We start from the raw sequence: 19,700 nt of genomic DNA on the forward strand, positions 1-19,700 counted from the left end.
GTCATTTGGTTATGAAGAAGCTTTCCGCAAGATGAGTGCCGCGTTTACCTGCAATCGACCACGTAGTTCAAATGCATGCACAAGTGTATTGTATTGATCTTAATGGAGGATATTGTGAAAATTTTTTATTATTTGTCTATCGCAAAACTTAAGTAGCAGCCCTCGTATTTACAAAGTAAAAATAAAATACGTGGGGATTAAAAAAAAATAATGACAAACCTAAACTGATGAAACTTAATGATTTCTTTCGCTAATTATTTTTAATGATTCTACCATAGAATAAAATGATTTAGTGTTAATACTGTTTATATACTTAATATCTTGAAAACTGTATTAATGTTGATTTATGATCGTATCCTAATTAGAAGAACGAGTAAATTGAAAGGTTCATTGAAATTTTTTAGATGTTTCATTTTCTACTCATTATCGTTAACCTACTTTCAGCAAAACAACTCGGATTTATTTGAAACTCGATTACTGTTTATACAATTTATATTTCGTTTTGAGAAGTTTGAGTTCGTTACACCATATTATACGTACCATTCATATGAACTTTATACAAAATTTGTTTTATTGCGTTCCAAATTAGGTTCAGTAGTTACAACTCTCTTGAGGTTTTCTAATGATTATGTATTTTAACCTTGTCAACCTATGAGGCAATGAAGACGATATTTAACATTTAAAGATATAAAAATGAGAAACTAGAGAGAGCGAGAAACGCTTTATTGTCAAAAAATTGTAGGAAGAAGCTTGTAAGAAACTTTGAATCAAACACAAAATAACTGAATCAAGACACATAAAATAAAAATTTAAGTATATATAAGAAAATTACAATAAATAACGGATATTTCTCTAATATGGTGTTGTGAAAACGTAAGTAGAACATTAAACTATATATTGAGTAACAAAAATACGAACGAACAAAAGATGCTACAAATAGACTATCGAAGCAAATAATAAATTCAAGAGATACGTAAAACAAAATTACGTAAAAAATGGAGGTACTTGGAAAAGAAATTGTTTGAGAAAAAGAGAAAGCGTAAAAAAGCCGAAAGAATAACATATACTAGAAAAAATGACTAAATAGGTTTCAAATTAGTTGACAAAAAAACAAATAATGCAGTTAATAAAGTAAAAAACTGACTCTTTTTATTCATTCGTGATAAATGTTTTCATTTAGTTATAAAAATAAGAAATCGATAAAATTATTTAAAAATATATATATTTTAGATATAATTTTATGTTTCATGCTTCATTTTGTGGATTTTATTTTTTTGATGTGTCTCTCTAATTAACAATAGATAAGAAATTATATAATTATTCAAAATTATATAAGAACTTGAATACAAGGTTTATTCAGAAAATGAGAAATTTTACTGTATGGTGCACTAGGAGCACCTTCTGTGAAGAAACAACATACTGAAAGACAGTTTCATTCTAAAATGGTGCATTCAGTTTAAAAATGGTAGAATGTACATTTGCAATGAGAAAAAGAGCAGCTTCGCTTAAATTTTTCACAAGTATAACAAAATACACTTCTTACTCATTGCAAATAATCAAAGAGATTTACAAACAATTATTTAACATGCATACTGAAAAAAAAATTACACCAAAAGCAATTACGTGTTAAGGTAAAGTGAAGTTATAGTTCAGAAGAAAACACGAAATAGCTATTTTCTGTGCAATACACTATATTGTCGCACGCGACGAAATAGTGTCTAGTGTCGCAACGAGTACGGCAAAATTGGTCCAATCCACCAACAACTTCATTAGTATGTTAAAAGATTCTACTCAGATATAGCAGAGGGTTTACGATGAATGAAAAAATTCGTACAAGTTTACCACAGGTTTCACGGACTTTTCGGCTTAAAATTGTCAAACAAACGCTGGGTTATAACAAATTTTGAAAAAAGTAGATTCTAAAGTTGCTTATAGATCACCATAAAAAAACTTTGATGTTTCTACGTCAATTACGAAATAAAATTACTGTCTATAAAGTGGGGAACAAAAAAAAACAAGAAAAAGTATGTGAATTACAAAAAAAATTATGAGAATTATTGTTTAGGGTAGGAAAGCCTTGCCTCTGATTATTTTCTCTATGATACTATAATAAATTTCAAGTTCATTCTTAGGAGAGCAATTTAAAACAAATGAAGGAAACTATATGTGTACTTCCATACTTTGTGAATAGTCCTCGTATTATAACTTTATTTACAATTGTGAATGTACGAACGTGAAATGGGTGCTTCGAAATAGAATCGGTACAATGAAATAAATATTCGTTATCCATTTATAAATTGGCGTTACATTGTGTCAAACGCAGCTTGAATGCTTTTTGTTGCATCCGCTTGATCGATTATAGATAAAATTGAGGAAGTCCGTATAAAAAATGGAAGGTATCCAAGCATACACAGGATCTATACACTTCATTAGGGGATCAAAGTAAAAACCATATTGCACTAACAAGCCGTTTTATAAAAGGGTAGACACCAAGGTCGTAGACTTAGTTGGTATTGAAGGGTTTTACAATGAATTAAAAAACAAAAATAAATTGAGATAAATTAGCACAATATAAATATGATTTTTATAAATATTATTTGCCTTTAATACGAGGATGGTTCCAGAAGTACCAGCTATTAAAAGTTGAAATTTATTGACGTTGATATGAATTAACGTACAATGTATTGAAACCAAAATTATTAAAAAAATTGAGATGTATCTGATATTAGGGAGATAGTTAATAAATATTAAATAAACACAGTGATTCCATGAAGTGTGGAAGTTTGGTATCTGACCAACTTTTCATTACATAATTTACATTTCTATACTTATATGTTCGAAATATACTTCTTGGACTTGATAATCATCAACAGCTAATATACGAGAATGGTTACAGTCGTACTTGGCCCCACAAAGAAAACAAAAATTCTAGAAAAAAATATATTTATTTTTCAACGTAATCTCCTTTTAGCTACATATAATGTTCCAAAGTTCGAGTTATAATAAGAAAAATTTTGGAACAAGAATCTTTGACCACCGAGTCATTTTTTCAAGTCTGGGAACAGAAAATAATCCGAGGGGGCTAAACCTGGCACTTTAATTGATTAATTTCGGCGCCAGTTCTCCCTTTTCAGTCCATTGTTTTGATTTGTTTCGGAGGTGAAGTGAAGGACACACGTTTCATCCATGGTTATAAAACGGTGCATAAATTTGGTTCGCAATATAAAAAAAATATTTCAATTATTTTTTACTAGAGACTCAATTGAAATTGAGTAACATCAACCCGAGGATATATGAATTGACAGCATTTTGACAGTCAAACATAAGATGCTTCATTATATGCCATTATTTTTATTCTATTCAAAAGAAAATTTATTGAATTTAGTAAAAAAGTAAAATTAATCCTAAATATATTATATACACCTTTGTCTCCCCTATTGCGCGAACGCAGCTATTCTTGGGCATTTATAGTAGAGGAGCCCACGATACAAAATGGGGATTTACTAGAGCGTCATAGAGACCTTTTGGGTTGCAAAGCTCAGATGATAAGAAAAAAATGTTATAAAACGTACAACTCATCATCGGTGGAGGAAGCGGCTATAAATTTTCAAATATTTGAAAAAAACAAGGGAATACTCGACCGTGTCAGATATTGGTACTACCAATGTCTCACATATTTTCCTACTAGTACTTAACAGTTGACAATGAAAAAAATAACATTTATCGAACGCGAGTTTAGTGAACCTAAAATAACCTGACAATTTCGATGTGCGAAATAAATTCGCCTTTTTGAAATACTCAAGCGCCTTGGATCAAGATATTTATGGTTCATCTTCATGTCCTAGACGTTCTGTCATAATCTGACGATTATCTAGAGGGATTCGCCTAATGATTTGATTACCTATTGAAAAGTTCAGGAAATCGTATGCAAATAAGAAAAAGATTTTTAAATAATGCTCAAAACTATTCTCTTTCTTATAACTAATTGATTAATTAATCATAATCTTCATCCATACGAATCTGACTTGTCTATTCGTAAGAGTACTATTGCTTTAAACGTGCACAGATCATCATTATTTTGAAATTTACACAAATATTTGGATGTAATTACTTACTTACACTTACTTTTTTAAAAATTAAAGGGTACGCACAGTTACAGTGAATTCAGAGCGTTCTGTACAGTTGTTAGAAGACTTCATAGTGCCTTAACTGCAAAACTTTAATGGTTATAACCAAAGAGCATGGTTCCAGCAGGACGGAGCAACTCCAATAAATCTCTGCCTCGAGTTTGTAAAATTTTTCCTAGCAAGTTATTCTACAGGTGAGGTGATATAAATTGGCCTCCACGCAGTCCCGATTTAACACCTCGACTTTTTCTGTGGGGTTATGTCAAATATAAAGTTTACACTAACAAACCGGCTTCCCTGGCACAATTAAAAGAAAATATCCTTCACGAACTGGAGGCCATCACGGAGAATACCTGCTGAGCCGCCATAGGCAATTTTAGGGCTCGATTAAATGGTTTACATTTACGATGTTATTTGTAAGAAATAAACTCAAAAGCAATGTACTTTTGAATGTACGACTCACTTATTAAAATTAAATGAAACATGTGAGTATTTTTGTCAAAAATATCCAATTTCACTTGGAAATTACGGTGATTATTTTAATTTAAAATAGTTAATCAAAATCTCAATCTTTTTTAATCAAAATAGAATCTTAGGAAGTTCTTCAGATTGCTGATATAATGATTTTATAATCATTATATTGTAAGATATAGAAGGTTTAGAGGAAATTGGAAAATGCTATGAATGTGGATTTGCCAAATTAAAGAATAGTTAAACAAGCACTCAGATAGCAAAACAACGAATCGTTTTCCATATCCTGAAATGGCTGTTGAAGCATTTTAACTATATTTGCAAAACATTGTTCAAAGAAGAATCGAATACCAAGGGCAATAAAAATTTAGAAGAATTAATTTATCAAATTGACCTTACAGCGAATATCGTTAACAATATACTCCTTATTATGTTAATACCGCATTAACATCTAATATTACAAATGAGAATTGAATATCAGAAAAAAATATGAATATTCCAAGAGAAAATTATTTAAATCCGATGATACAACAACGATAAAGTTCGAAAATTCTTCTTCACTAAGTCCAGACTCTTTTAGCAAACCAGTAGCAATACAATGATTCAATGATAGTTTTCAAATTAAATTCTCCAATCTTACCGAATTTCTAAAAATACCTCATGATTATATTTTATTTGCTTCGTTCAACTTTCATAAAATATTTTTACATAGTTAAAGAGTATATTAATTTATCTTTTTGATTATCTTATCTTATCTTAATTATTGAATTGATAATAATTAAAGTTTTACCATTCGAAATGGTCTTTATATTATTCTTAGGACTTAAAAAAACTTTAAATAAATAAGTTGGTATTTTCAATATTACAAAGACTTTCAAACATTTTCAATTTTCTAAATTAACTTCATACATAGACTTTTCTTTGGATCTGAATACATTTTCCGTATTTTACGCAAGCAAATATCTTCCAGCCGTAAAAAAATTTGTTTTCTTTTCTTTGACTTTAAATGTAAATCTTAACTAAATTCACTGAGTTTCTGTTTGAAATTCAATCAAAATTCGTGAAGATGACTAAATAAATAAGTTTTTTAAATAATGTAGAGATTTTCACTCACAAGCACAAATTTACATCTCAGTCTTCTACACTTTGATAATATTGTTATTTTCCGTCATATTTCTCAGGTCATCTGTCAAAATTTTACATGAATCTGATGAATAGAACAGTTTTAATACTCATATGAAGAGAACTGTTTTTGTTGTTGGTTGAATGTGAAAAAAAGTATTCAAAAGTAATAATTAAAAAGTATGTTTTCGCGGAAAAAAAACCGAGAAAATTTTGGAAATAATATCCGGTACGTGTAACTTTTAAAAGTGGCTACTTAACATACTCGTTGTATGGCTCGATTTTTTATGGTAATAAAAACTTAGATATCTTCAAACGTAATATATTACATTCCAGAAATATACATTCGAAAGAATTAAATCAACTGAGGAACGTGTGTTATGAATAGTATTTTAGGAGTTATATTTATTTATAATTTGGAAAAAGAGAAAGAGTTTTGTTCTTTGTTCCCTATTTTTGTAGAAAAATTGACCGAACTACGTCACGATTTAGGCTTCATCTGCCATATTTACTTGTTATAGCTTACTCCGATCATTTTTTGTTCTTAAACTTCAAAAAGTGGTTTGGTAGAAAGCTATTTGAGACGTTGAGAGGTGATGGTACGCGTATTATGGAAACTTTAACCATATTACTTTCGTCGATACAATTCTCTACTATCGTAATAGATTTCTAACGACCTTTTTTAACTGATAATATCACCGCCGCCATTCACCAATAAGGGCACAGATGTTCTACGAAAACAATGACCCGTAGATAAATTGAGTTTCGAAAGCACTAACAAGTTGGCGATTTGATTGCCGATGATACCAAATTCCTTTATTCCAAATTCCTCTTTTTAGTTATTTAAAAAAAAAATGATAAGGAAAATTTGTTCGACGTAAACTGATATATTTTTTGCAAATATCATAACATTTTCCAATAATAGTAAAAATTTTTGTGTAAGTAAAACCGACAATCAACATTGCTCCTTACAATAACTGAAAATAAAAGGTATAATATTAGGTAGGGATCGAATCCTGACCATAAAATGATATAAATTTTGTCACAAACCGTTTACACAACTTTCGTATTAAAGGATTAAAATTTCGTTTATAATGTAAAATGACTTTACAATTTTTTGATAAATAATTCATCCTTTGGTATAATACGAACATATTAATACTATTGGTACATGACCAATAAATCTAGATTATTACAGCATGAAATTTAGGATCTTTCCGTATGTCAACATTATATTTTATGATTAAAACTGATGTATGTGGAAATTCTTCAAATGAACCATTAAAACCTCTCTGTCTTTTTCTAATCCGTAAACTGTTTGGATACTGTAATATTAACTACATTAATTGCTCTTTTTCTAAATTCTTCATCATCAATTATTATCATCATAAAATTTATTATTACCATACTTTACAACTTACCCTCGAATTAATTTTTATATGAAACAAATTGCTATATTTTTGTCATTCTGTCATATTTTTACTCCAATTAACTTAAATTTTACAAATGTCATAACGATCTTTTTGGAAATGAAAAATCATCAACATTTTGGCAATCTAGGTTCCAAATGTAAAATAGCCTCGTTAGCTCAATGGTTTCTGAACGCTGTTTTCAATCGGGTGCTCAATACATCGAGTCCCGATTAGAAATATGAATTCTTCATAGTAAAGAACTTACATTTAAAGTTCGATAAAAAATTCGGGTACAATTGATCCTTAAGAAAGATTCGTTCGTTTTCGAAAATATGTTTTTGCAAAACAATCTATAGAGAACAGAAGTAAGTACCTCTCCTGACCTAGATATGGTTGCTTACTGTATACTGTACTATAAATACCACTGTATTATAAAGTACCCAATCTATACAGCATATGTGTCAAATTTGTTTGGCAGCCATCAATAGTGAACGTTTTCAGTGAATTTGTAAACATGGAAAAAATTGGTCATCGTTATGTGATACAATACTTTTATTTGAAAAGCCTTAGACCAACCAATATAAAAGCTGAACTAGATTCTACTCTGGATGAGACTGGTCCTTCGTTATCAATAGTCAAATATTGGGTAGCAGAGTTTAAACGAGGCCGTACGACCTGCGAAGACCAATATCACAGTGGTCGACGACGGTACTGTATGATCGTCGGCTGAAAGTGTGCGAACTAGTAGACATAGTAGGCAAAAAGTGAGGTACATCGCATATTAATTTAACATTGGGACACGAGAAAGCTGTGCGCAAGATGGGGGCCGCGTTTGCACACAACGGAACAAAAACAGCGCCGTGAAGATGTTTCCATCGAGTGTTTGGCAATGTTTCAAAGTTGAATTTTCGGACCGTTTCATAATGATGGATGAAACTTGAGTCCATCAGACCACACCCGAAATAAAAGAACAATGGGGTGCGCGAGGGATAATTTTTATTGACTATCTTGGAAAAGGAAAAAATGCACCAGTTCACACATCCGTTATTGCAATGGCCAAAATTAATGAATTTAAGTCTGAATTACCACCTCATGCACTCTATTCGCCAGATTTAGTACCCTTTGATTATTTTCTGTTTCCAGACTTACAAAAATGGCTCGGTGGTCAAAAATTTTCCACCAAGAACAGTTGATGTCGGCAGTACTGGCTATTTTGAGGAGCTTGACAATACTTACTTCCAACAATGAAGAGGCGAAGAAGAAGAACGTGTATGAAGCTAAAATTAGATCACGTTGAAAATAAATATATTCATTTCCAGAATTTTTGTTTTCTTTGTGGGGCCATCTTCGTATACTAGATATTGATAATTACAAAGTTCAAGAAGTATATGTTAAATATATATGTACAGAAATGTAAAGAAAAGTTGGTCAGATAGAAACTTGTACTTTATAATAGTTAGCTGATAAATCCCATTTTGAGTTAAGTTTCTATCATCGATACTGTGATTGCTTGAGTTAAAATTATTGTAATGTCAGAAAAAAAAGGTTAAATTGTTGATGAACATGGTAATACAATAAAGTGTAGGCTTTTTAAATTGTACTCCTGAACTTACTGTATATACCAAACTCCCACACTTCATGATATCACTGTGTTTATTTGCTATTTAACTATCTTCCTAATACCAGGTATATCACAATTTTTTTAATAATTTTGGTTTCAATACATTGTACGTTAATTAATATCAATATCAATGAATTTCAACTTTACTCAATAGCGGATTTTACAGCTAATTATTAGAAAGTAATAGTTGCTATATTTCCTTCACAATTTTATACCTATAGGTTTTTACCACATAATTATTATTATCAATATCTACTATTCAAATCAATATTAAAGATCAAGATTTACGCCAAAAATTTTATTTTTTAATAATAAATGAAGTTTCGTTCAAAAAGCTTTTTCCACATAATTTTTTATTCCATATAGATACTTTTGGACATAAAAATTATTTTAGATCTGTCATATTAGGAAACAGTGACTTGATTCTTTTATTAAGTGTGTTATAAAACAGGCGTAGAAAAATTAAATTTAAAATACTGACAGTTAAAAAACTGAGGATTAAAATTAGAATATAAAAAATAAATTAAGCACATGAAAGTAATAAAATTATAATGAAAAAATAAAATAATGTGCCTTATCCCCTTGAAAAAATGTTAGACCTCTACATTTACTACAAGTTCAATGAAGAAGCCTTTTGATTCTTCAAACGTTAGATGTGGCAAGACAGATGTTTCTTTTATATCCGTGTGATGAATTTTTATTTAATTAAAATACATTTTTACGGTGTTGGAAGATTAATAGCATTGTGTCATACCGTTGGCGTCTATATACTCAACCTATTAAAAGGTTAATTCATTTAAAACAAACTGGAACAAAAAGATTGATAAATTTGTTTTTGGAATAGTTTCTATTTTGTATATTTAAATGATGTGAAGATATACGAATGCATTTAGTATATATAAATTCACGATAATGTTGTTTATAATAGTGTATACATCTAAATAAATGGTTTATAGTTAATTTATGCGATTTACAGGAATCTTGCATCAATATATCTGGATTAGTCTCCTAAGCTTATTTAAGCTCTATTTCACAACCAGTGGTTTGTTAACCACCACATGTGAGTTCACCCATACTGCCTCCTGTTTCACAACAATTTAACTGATGCAGTTGGTATTAATTATTTACCATACAACTCTATGTACCAAATATCAGACTAATTCAAGTTTTGATAATAAAAGTTTTTCTCGTCGATTTCAATTTGAGTGAACGTATGTGTAGTGTGGTTTATTGTAAATTTTATGATGGAAATTTTTCTATAGATAAAAAATACTTTCTTGTGTATTTAATAGATAAATATAGGGGCATCGTAGAATGCGAGATAAACAAATGTATTGATCGAAATACCTAGTATCAAGTTAACTACTTGGGTAGTCCAATAAGTACTTAGCATACAAACTAAAATAACAATTTTTGAATTTCTACTCTGAAAAATATATTTTCCCAACGTCTGAAAAGTAAAATTTGAATTCCATTCCAATTTCTGCCCAGCGAGTAACTTTTTTAAACATAATATTGGATTTAACTAGACCGTAGCGAGAATAAAGGTGTGAGTCTGCGCGTTATTATGATGAAAGAGTCTTTTTTTTTCGCCGGGAGGAGCCCACTCTTTAAACTAGTTCTTGAACTCTAAAATGTAATAGTGAACTCATATTTCATCGACTGTTACAAAACAGCATAGAAAATTCTTCGGATTGTACTTCAGCAGCGTCAAACAGTACTCTGAAGTGGACTCACGTTTGCACTTGTTGTCCGAAGTGAACAAAACCAGTACCCATTGCAGGCGGTTCATACTCAAAATTTCATGTAGGATATACCATAAGCGTTCTTTCGAAATGCCTACTGTCTCACTATCTTGTTCACCTTCAATCAGCGCTCTGCCAATACGAAATCGTGGATTTTTATCACCCTTATTCTCTGTAATAGCCTTTTTAGGGGCACCTGGATTAGTTCATCCAACACCGACTTGCGACCACGTCAAAACACTTGATTTCGTTGCGGTATTTCTTTTTCCCTGTTTTATAAAATCTGCGGACACGTCCGTTTCCTTACGCAATCAAAACAAAGCTACAAGTCCAATCAGACAGAAAATTTCGCCAAAGCTGTTTATGAGAATGTATTACCTGATAGTGAATTGCTCTGACGATACTTATCGGACTGTGCGTACAAGTGAGCCTCTAGTCTAAAGCCGGATTTAAACGAGTTTTTGGCTAATAATCGTCACATGCGTATAGCTTCGGTTACTTGTACAATTATTTGTCACTCATTGGTTCTCCATTTATGGTCGGTAATAATTGGTTCGAATTAAAGGAATCAGGATTGTTCGTATTTATCAAGTACATATTTGTCTATACTTGTAGAGACAATTTTACGAAATGAACAAATAATTGGCTTATACTGCGACTATTCATAGAATTTAAAACCTAGCCGAAACGTAAAGATGTATTGTTTGTATTTTTTTAAAAGTTGAAATGAAGTGGACACATAACATTGTGTAGGGAGTTTCTTGATTTTTCTTTTTTTAATTTGATAAGCAGAGTTCATCACAACAAAAGCCGCGGTAGCAACAAAGAGATTTCTCAAACGACCGCTATTCATATTGACTGCCATACTACTGCTTCATTTGTCAAGTTTTCAAGTCGAATGTTCGCGCTCGCGTTCTTGTGTATTGTAGGTACACATGCTTGCCATCGCAATTCGCAAAGCTCGTATACTTGCCAAGTAGGCAAATAATTTGCCAAGTAAATGCCAAAAAGTCTTTGGAGCCCGGCTTAACGAATAACCTCACTTTGTAATTTATCCAAATGAAAACACATAGAGATAAGACCTGACCCCCGAGGCAGCACTGCTGGAGTGTGATAAGCGAAGACTAACCCTAATAATATATCTGGGCTATATATTATTTAAATATCATAACTGCTGTAAGTATTAGTTATAAGACAGGTACACTACTTAATATAGTCAGTAAGTTTCATATAATCAGTAAGAACTGATTTGTCAACATGTTAGATGCCAAATTCCACCTGTTCGCAGTCTTCGCGTACCTTATGCAGTTACAGTTTTGTCAATACCATAAATAAACAACATTGTTAATTACAACCCAAAAAATAAATCGTATATTGAGATTCACAGATATACATCTCTTAATGTAATATACTTTGATGATATTTTTAATGTTAAAAGGTGAGAGGATACTAACGCTAAATTGAACTAATTACACTAATTATCTCCATTTGTTAATTTGGGGTTGTCAAAATACTCAAATCAATGACGGTAAGTAAACGAAATCATCATTCAGATTTTTCTAGTTTATAATTTTTATCAATTCTAATTTCTTAATTTACCTTCTGTTTCACTTTCAACTGAAGTTATATTTTGTTATTCTTTCTTTTCTATAATATTATGTTTCAAATTTACTCTTTAATTTACGTAAATGCCCCGGAGTGAATGGTTCGTGGAAGTTTCCGTGCATCTAACTCGATTTAAACTGTGTTTTTAGTAGGGAGCTTCCGTTAAAATCCGTTGGAAACATCCTCAGATTATTAAATTCATAGAATGTTGATAAGAAAATCAATTGACGTAAAGTTTGCAGTGAACTTAACTGGAGGGCATTTTACTTAATCTAGAGACAGGCGAAATCATTATTCAAGATTTTATAACGTTTTTTTATTGAAGAAGCATGATTCGTTGTGAAAAAGATTGAAGTAAAATTCAATCATATCCTATTTATTTGTTTCACATTATATTTATTAATATTTTCATTTAGTATATTAATGCAAAATAATATATTGAAATGAAAAATTGATGAGTTGTTGCCTTAGTTGACGATAGCATCTTGCATCCGTGCAATATAATTGGTTTTAGGTATATTTAGGATACTTCCGTCGTTTTTAACTTTTTGAGATGTTCACACATGGTATTCCTCCTTCAAATTCGGCTTTAGTACGGTAAATGCTTCTGCATGAAATATTTTGGTTTTGAAAAAACTCAGACTCAGGGATCTGTCCGAACACATTATAAATGATTCTAATTTCCAACTTAAAAGACATTTTAATGCAAATGATATAAAAAAGGACTTACCTAACTAATGACAAAAAAATAAAGAATCTTTTGTGTACAAAAACAGTCTGATATTGTATTATTATAACCTAATTTAAACTCATGTGCCAAAACTATTGCGAGATAGTTTATTTTGACGTTTTAAATTAAGTTAATACCTAATTATTGTAAATTTTACTCAGAAAAAGATAAATTCAGATATTAAAGATGATTATGTCTACCTCCAGAAAGAACTTCAGTTTCACTTATCCAGAATAAAAATTGTTTCGAAATATAAAAAAGAAATTTTAACCACAGAAAATCGTATAAAATAAGGTTCGACCATTCAATTGTGGATATATCAAAACTAATGAATTTATTTTAAAGAAATATGGCCTCCTTAATATGTAAAATATTCAAGATTTTCTTCATTTTAGATATTAATGAATGCCTTAGCAAACAATATAATGAAATTTAATACATGTCATTTTGTGCTAAGCCATTACAACTATTTTCTAAATTATAAGACTGGCAAAAAATTCTAAAATAAAAAATTTAGTTTATTTTGCCCCTAATCCTTACGTGTTTTTCAATTTATTCGAAAAACTAGTTTTCTGGTTATTTCAAATGATGTGTTGCAACCTCTTCTGTATAACAAAATAAAAACAGTGGGTTTGTGTAATATATGAGATTCCATACGTTCAACACGTTTATCCAATAAACACTATCGAAAACCTCAATAAATCTTCTAAATCTTCATAATACAAGTTTGTCTAAAACACACCCTCAGAATGTTTTCCATTGCAAGAAACTCTACACCATGATATGAAATAAATTCCTTATAAACCCAAGTTATTTCTTGTGTCACCAAAACTGCCAACTCATAAAAAACTTCAATCAGGAATAGAAGTAAAAATATTTCCCTTTTCTAAATCTAATCCCCATTCTCAATAAACCAAACGTAATCTGTCCAGAATAAGCACGGCAATGTTTAAAACGTTCGATAACGGAAAAGGAAAGATCCGACAGAAGTAGGTACTTTAAACCATGTGTGAGTCGATGGTGTGCTTTGTTATTTATAGAGATGGAAAGAACGGTCTCCGTAAAAATATCATTATATAAAAATGAACATTTTTTTTCAGTAGGTCAGTTAAATTAAATTGATTGATGATTCTGTATTATTAAATAGAATAATTATGGTCATAATAAACCAGAATTCAAGAAATTAATTGCACAATGCACATTCTTTAAAAAAATTATCAGTCTGCTTTGTTATTGACGCCTGTTTAACCAAGTACCTCGAATGGATCTGTTCTTTAAGCGTTTGCATATCTATATAAAAAATAATGACACATAAACTGACATAGGCACGAGAAAGATTCATTGTATACTATTAATGTTATCGTAAACAATTTTATATAGTCATAACAAATATTATTCTAGTAGCTCTCTATGTAAATTTAAAAATTTTTAGTAAAAAGGGTCGAACGATAGCATTCTCGGCCTGTTTATTATTAATCTTTAGTTCGTAAGACACAAATTAGATGTATTATTTCTTTTACCAGAAAAAAATTTTCCAGAAATTATTGCGATCACAGAATATTTGTTAAATAATAATAAGCCTGTTTTTGTCAAGAGGTACACCACAGTAGTCAGATTTAATAGAACTAATTTATCTCATGGAAGTACTACGATTATGTTCACAAACAACGAGTTTTTCTAAATAACACAGTGCAATAATTTAATATCTGAGGAAGTGTTCAAATTTTCTATCGTCTACCACAATACATTATTGCTTTTAGTTAGGTTTCTGATTTAATTCGGATTAAGAACGTGCTTTGCATGCTTTATCCAAATAAATAACAAAGAAATAGTATGAACATATTAAAGGTTGAATATTGATAACTCCTTAATTCATAGTAAATTAAAACTTTGTTCCAATTAGGAAAAATATTTCACTCGAACCGATCCCAACTCTACACATTAAGACATTTTTCTAGTGGAACATATTTCAGTATCAAATCAGATGGATGTATTTTGAAAATGCTCGACTTTTTTGACCCAAGTTTGTTTTATAAGAGGGCATGTGGGAATAAGTAAGGTCTCAAAGAAATTCAGGGTGCATATATCGTGTATTAGATTTAACAAAAATGAGTCTTACAACAAAGTCCAAAGCAGTTTGTAAATATCTTGAGAGACTGAATTCTTTTATATTAAGATTGGTCATAAAATATAAGTAATAAAAGTAATGACTAAGGGATATTTCGAAATGATAGATTTGATGAACGTCCTTCAGAGTGTCAAAAATCAAATATCAAGGAATAATATCAACGCCTCGTGTTATGTCTGTAATAAAAGATCAACTTTGGGAACTCCATATAGAAACAGTCAACGAAGAAATAAGAAGGACTGATAAAGATCACTAACCAAATAAACAATGAAATGTTGAAACTTCGAGATAATAAAAAACATTCCGTAGGCTCAAATGCGCCAAGCTTTTAAAACTAGTGTGAAAAAAATGGTTAAAAACAATTCAATAGAAAGTAGCAACAATAATGAAGTGCGCAATAGCGTTAATTAGTTGAACCATTGGGAATACCCGAATACCTAGGATAGTGAAGTACTAAGTACAGTAGGTTAAATATAAAATGTGGGTTAATCGTAAGATTAGGTGATCTGTTTCTCCAAATAAAACATGCTAAAAGTAATGAAACTGCATAAATTTTAAAATAATTATATGTAATAAATTATCATTATCACAACAGAAGTGAAAAACCCACTATTAAAGTTAGCAGTATAGCTCTATGAAATCTTATATTTGAAGTTATCATTGTTTTTAAATACTTCCACAATATCAACATTAGCTTAATGAGCTCTGAAATTAAAGAAGTGGAGACTGTTCATTGAACATGTGTTCAATTTTTCTACTGAAATTATCACTAAACCAATGGTTTTATTTAATTTTGACTAACATTCATAAACATTTAATAATAATAAAAAACAAAATATTACCATATTCTTAAGTAACCATACAATGTATCTTACATTAAAATTCTAACATTTACATAGTCAATCAACACATGTCAGCAGTAATTTCCAGTAGTTGAAGCTACCGTTATGAAAGAAGTGATAATAAAATTTATTTATGAAAACAATTGAGAAAGAGACTCTTAAAATTTTTACTGAAATATCTGATATTACTTACTCAAATATATTTAAAATTGTAGAAGTTAAGATAGCCTAATTAATATTTTTTGACTTAAAAATGTAACAGAATTGAAATAATTTGATGAATCACAATTATGATTTATAATACTTATCATTTAACATTAGCTGTAAACCCCTGCTATACGTTTTATTAAATTTATACGATACTTGGCTGTTAGATAACAAAAATTTGTCCACAAACGTTCTATTTATAGAAAGTGGTACATTTTGAGCAGATATTCATTGGAAGTTAACACCCTGGAGTACCTCATACTGCCATATTTATTTCTAGTAACAAGTCTGCCGTTGTTAATTCTTTAAAACCGCCGTAGTCTGTTGGTGAATGGACTCATATTTGTATTCATTAGCGCTTTCATTTTAGGAATAGCCACAATTCAGCCGGTGACAGATCTGGGCTATATAGAGGGTGTGGAAGCGTTCAATGTGTCTTCTCGCTAAAAACTGCTGGCGTAAGTCCAGCTGCATACGCTTAACATTTTCTGTTTTGTCCTCTGTTCTCGGCACACCAGATCACAGGTCATTTTTCATCGACTCATAACTTCTCAACCGCTTTGCTCATTCATACACACGAGGGGTCGATAAACATTCCTCTCCGAACACTTCTTACAATTTTTGTACAATTATCTATCTATAGCCTCTTCCCTAATTTTATAAAAATTTAATCACAATTTATTTTATTGTTTGCGTGAATCTGCTGTCACAGAAAAGTAATTTAATTATAAAGAATATATCACAACGTATTTTAACTTAATCACTTTAACACATTTCACGCATTTTGCTATCCGGACGAAACCAAAACCTATCGACAGATTATGCTTTCCGCTATACATTTGTGAGCTATCAAAGAAGTTGATCGTAAACTCTACGCTCTTCGGAAAGGATTAATTATCACAAAATCAATATCTAAAAACTTCCAACTTCTTAAATTGTATAGACATTGTATTGCTAAATAGTTCAAACATCTGCTGGGTTATGTATAAAATAACAATTTTTAACTTCATAAATTTTTTATACTTTTTGTATATGCTTTTGTTGATAAATGGTCTTGATTTTATGTCTCTTTTATTTATTAATAGATTTTTCAACAGATAATAACCTTGATGTTTAAACTTAATTTCGGTTTATCAAAATATATAAAGAGAAAAGTCGAAATTAGGTCGAATCGTCAATGGTATTTTCTATCAAAAATGTTATTTGTAATTAATAAATAAATATAAATAAAATATAAAGATCTTTTATCAGCAAAAGTATATGAATAATCTTGTTTTTTCTTCAATATGTTCATTAATATATCAAAACCATCACAAATTGAGTAGACATTTAACTTGCAAGCTTCATTAACTTCAATAATCTGGAAATTGTCCACAATCGCTCTGTCGATTGAATGAATCGTTTGTCGATGAGGCTTTTCAATTGAACTGTATTTTAAAGGGCATTAGAATGTTTTGTAATCGAAAAATTAACAGTTGTTAAACTTCACTGCCCTATATCGGTTTCAAGGGGATGCACTTGACAATATAAACTGATGGAACATCGGCAGATGTACGTTTTATCTTTCCTGTTCGCTTCTATTATTCGATTGTTACTATATCAAACTAGAAAATGTGGCGCAACGGATATAAAAACATTTTTTATGCAACCGCTTTTGTGTATTTGGAACAGATGATTTTGATATAATGTCAAAGAAGCAACATTAACATAAGGTTACGTAGCTTTGGAGGATGGATAATAATTTCGTTAGGTACTTGAAAATATAAAATTTGAATTGATACTCACACATATGTCTCCTCACTTGGAAAAGAAGTACAAACAATACCCACAAGAAATCTTATATCCGCGGAACTAAGCATACTTCCAAGAAAATATTAGAAATTTCCGATACTAACAAAAAAATGAAACAAATGCTAGAATGGATAGTCATAAAACCTGTATGAGTAGACTGAGGAAACTAAAAATGAATACTCACACAACAAGCAACCGATATAGAATAAACGAAGTAAACACAATATGCGAAGATTCCATTAAAACAGAAAGATCTACTAGTCAAGAATGAAATAGATTTATGAAAATGACAAAACCACAATGGAAGGAAACATTTTTTTTAAATAGTCAAATTAGAACAAGTCTAAAGCTATTATAACTTGTGGAGGTGAAAAGATTAAAGAGAATATCTAGTCAGAAAACTGTTGAAAACAATAATATGATTATTAATAAACTACAGAGGCAAAGTTATAATCAACTTAACAGAGGAAACAAAACTATGTATGTGGAAAACAAAGATCCTGAAGAGGATTTTAGTAGGCGAAAATAGGGAGATGATTAAGAAGAACGATATACGGGAAGAAGAAAAGGCAAAAGTATAAAAATGGGATAGTTGGTTACAACGGAAAAATTATGTTATGAAGATATAATGGAAGATTTATAAGAGAGAGGGAATTCAAAACTGAAAAGATAAGACAAAAGATAGGAAAAGGTCTAAGGAAATTAATTTTCATATCTTGTAGATGAGTATGCAAAACAAAACGTCCAATTATTAATTACATATAAAATTCAATAATAATTTTTAATCAAAATATGTTTTTATAAAGATATAAAGACAGGATTATTCAGAGCGTATTCTACTTATTTCTCACATTAAAACTAATCTAATGGTTTTTGAACTACAGAAAAAATGATTACTTATAATCTCCCTAGAGCTTCAATTTCTGGTGAGAAAAATTTTGGGTCAAGCTATTTATTAATTGTGCAGTTAGGTCACACGATTGAAAAAAATTTCGAAAAATTCGATTTCTTCTAACAGCATCCTGTCAAAGTTGAGGCATCTGTTTGGTTTATATTTTTCCGAAATAATTCAATTTCTTTGTAATTTCAAGAATATCATATCAAACTGTTGATGCAGGAAACGATAAAAACTGACTGAAGCTTATGTTTATATTTAAAAAGATATAATTAACAGAGAAGATTTTCAAATGATACGAGTATCAGAAACATTCGAAGAAAACAACATTCGATTACATCCAGTCCAAAGAACAAATTTTGAAGAAATTTGGAAAACCTAAAAAAATCGTAACTTTAAAACCGTGAGTTCATAAATATGCCAAATATACTCTAATTAGATCTGTTTTCCTTTCTGTTTTGGTCGACCCTCTACAAAATAGCATATTTATATTAATTTACTTACTACAACCTTTTTCTTATCTAAGAAATATTAATTATCACAGTTTAGAATTTCTTTTATAGCATAACCGTTTTCCAGGTTTCAAAACACCTTCTTTCATATTTATTCTTATACTTGACAAGTGTTTTATTCATAAATATTTTTCTATACTTAGATATCCGCCCATATGACTGAATCTAGCAACTACATAAACTATCAATGTGGTGACCTACATTTCCTTTCAATATATAAATTAAAAATTAGTTGTTAGTCGCCATGAAATAAATTTACCATTGATAATATCAAACCCTATAATTTCACAATAGATCCAAATTATTATGAAAACGACCTCTGTGAATAGCAGTTATTTATCTCAGTGGGTAAACCGGAAGTGGTAAATGAACTAGTCGCCGAATATATGCCATATAATCCTCGAAAACTGACAAACATCGTTGCCAACCCTTACTAAAACCACTAGATTCACTGAAATAATTTTGAGTTACTTGCGGGAAAGGAAATTATCA

General features: G+C 30.1%; 1 protein-coding gene across 2 annotated transcripts in view; it reads right to left on the reverse strand.

Moving 5' to 3' along the window:
• The window catches only part of LOC130898087 (serine-rich adhesin for platelets), a 264,445-nt gene that overhangs the window by 162,019 nt on the left and 82,726 nt on the right, over window positions 1–19,700 (reverse strand). The window lies entirely within an intron of this gene.

The sequence above is a fragment of the Diorhabda carinulata genome, chromosome 9 (assembly GCF_026250575.1).
Source record: "Diorhabda carinulata isolate Delta chromosome 9, icDioCari1.1, whole genome shotgun sequence".
Lineage (NCBI taxonomy): Eukaryota > Metazoa > Arthropoda > Insecta > Coleoptera > Chrysomelidae > Diorhabda > Diorhabda carinulata.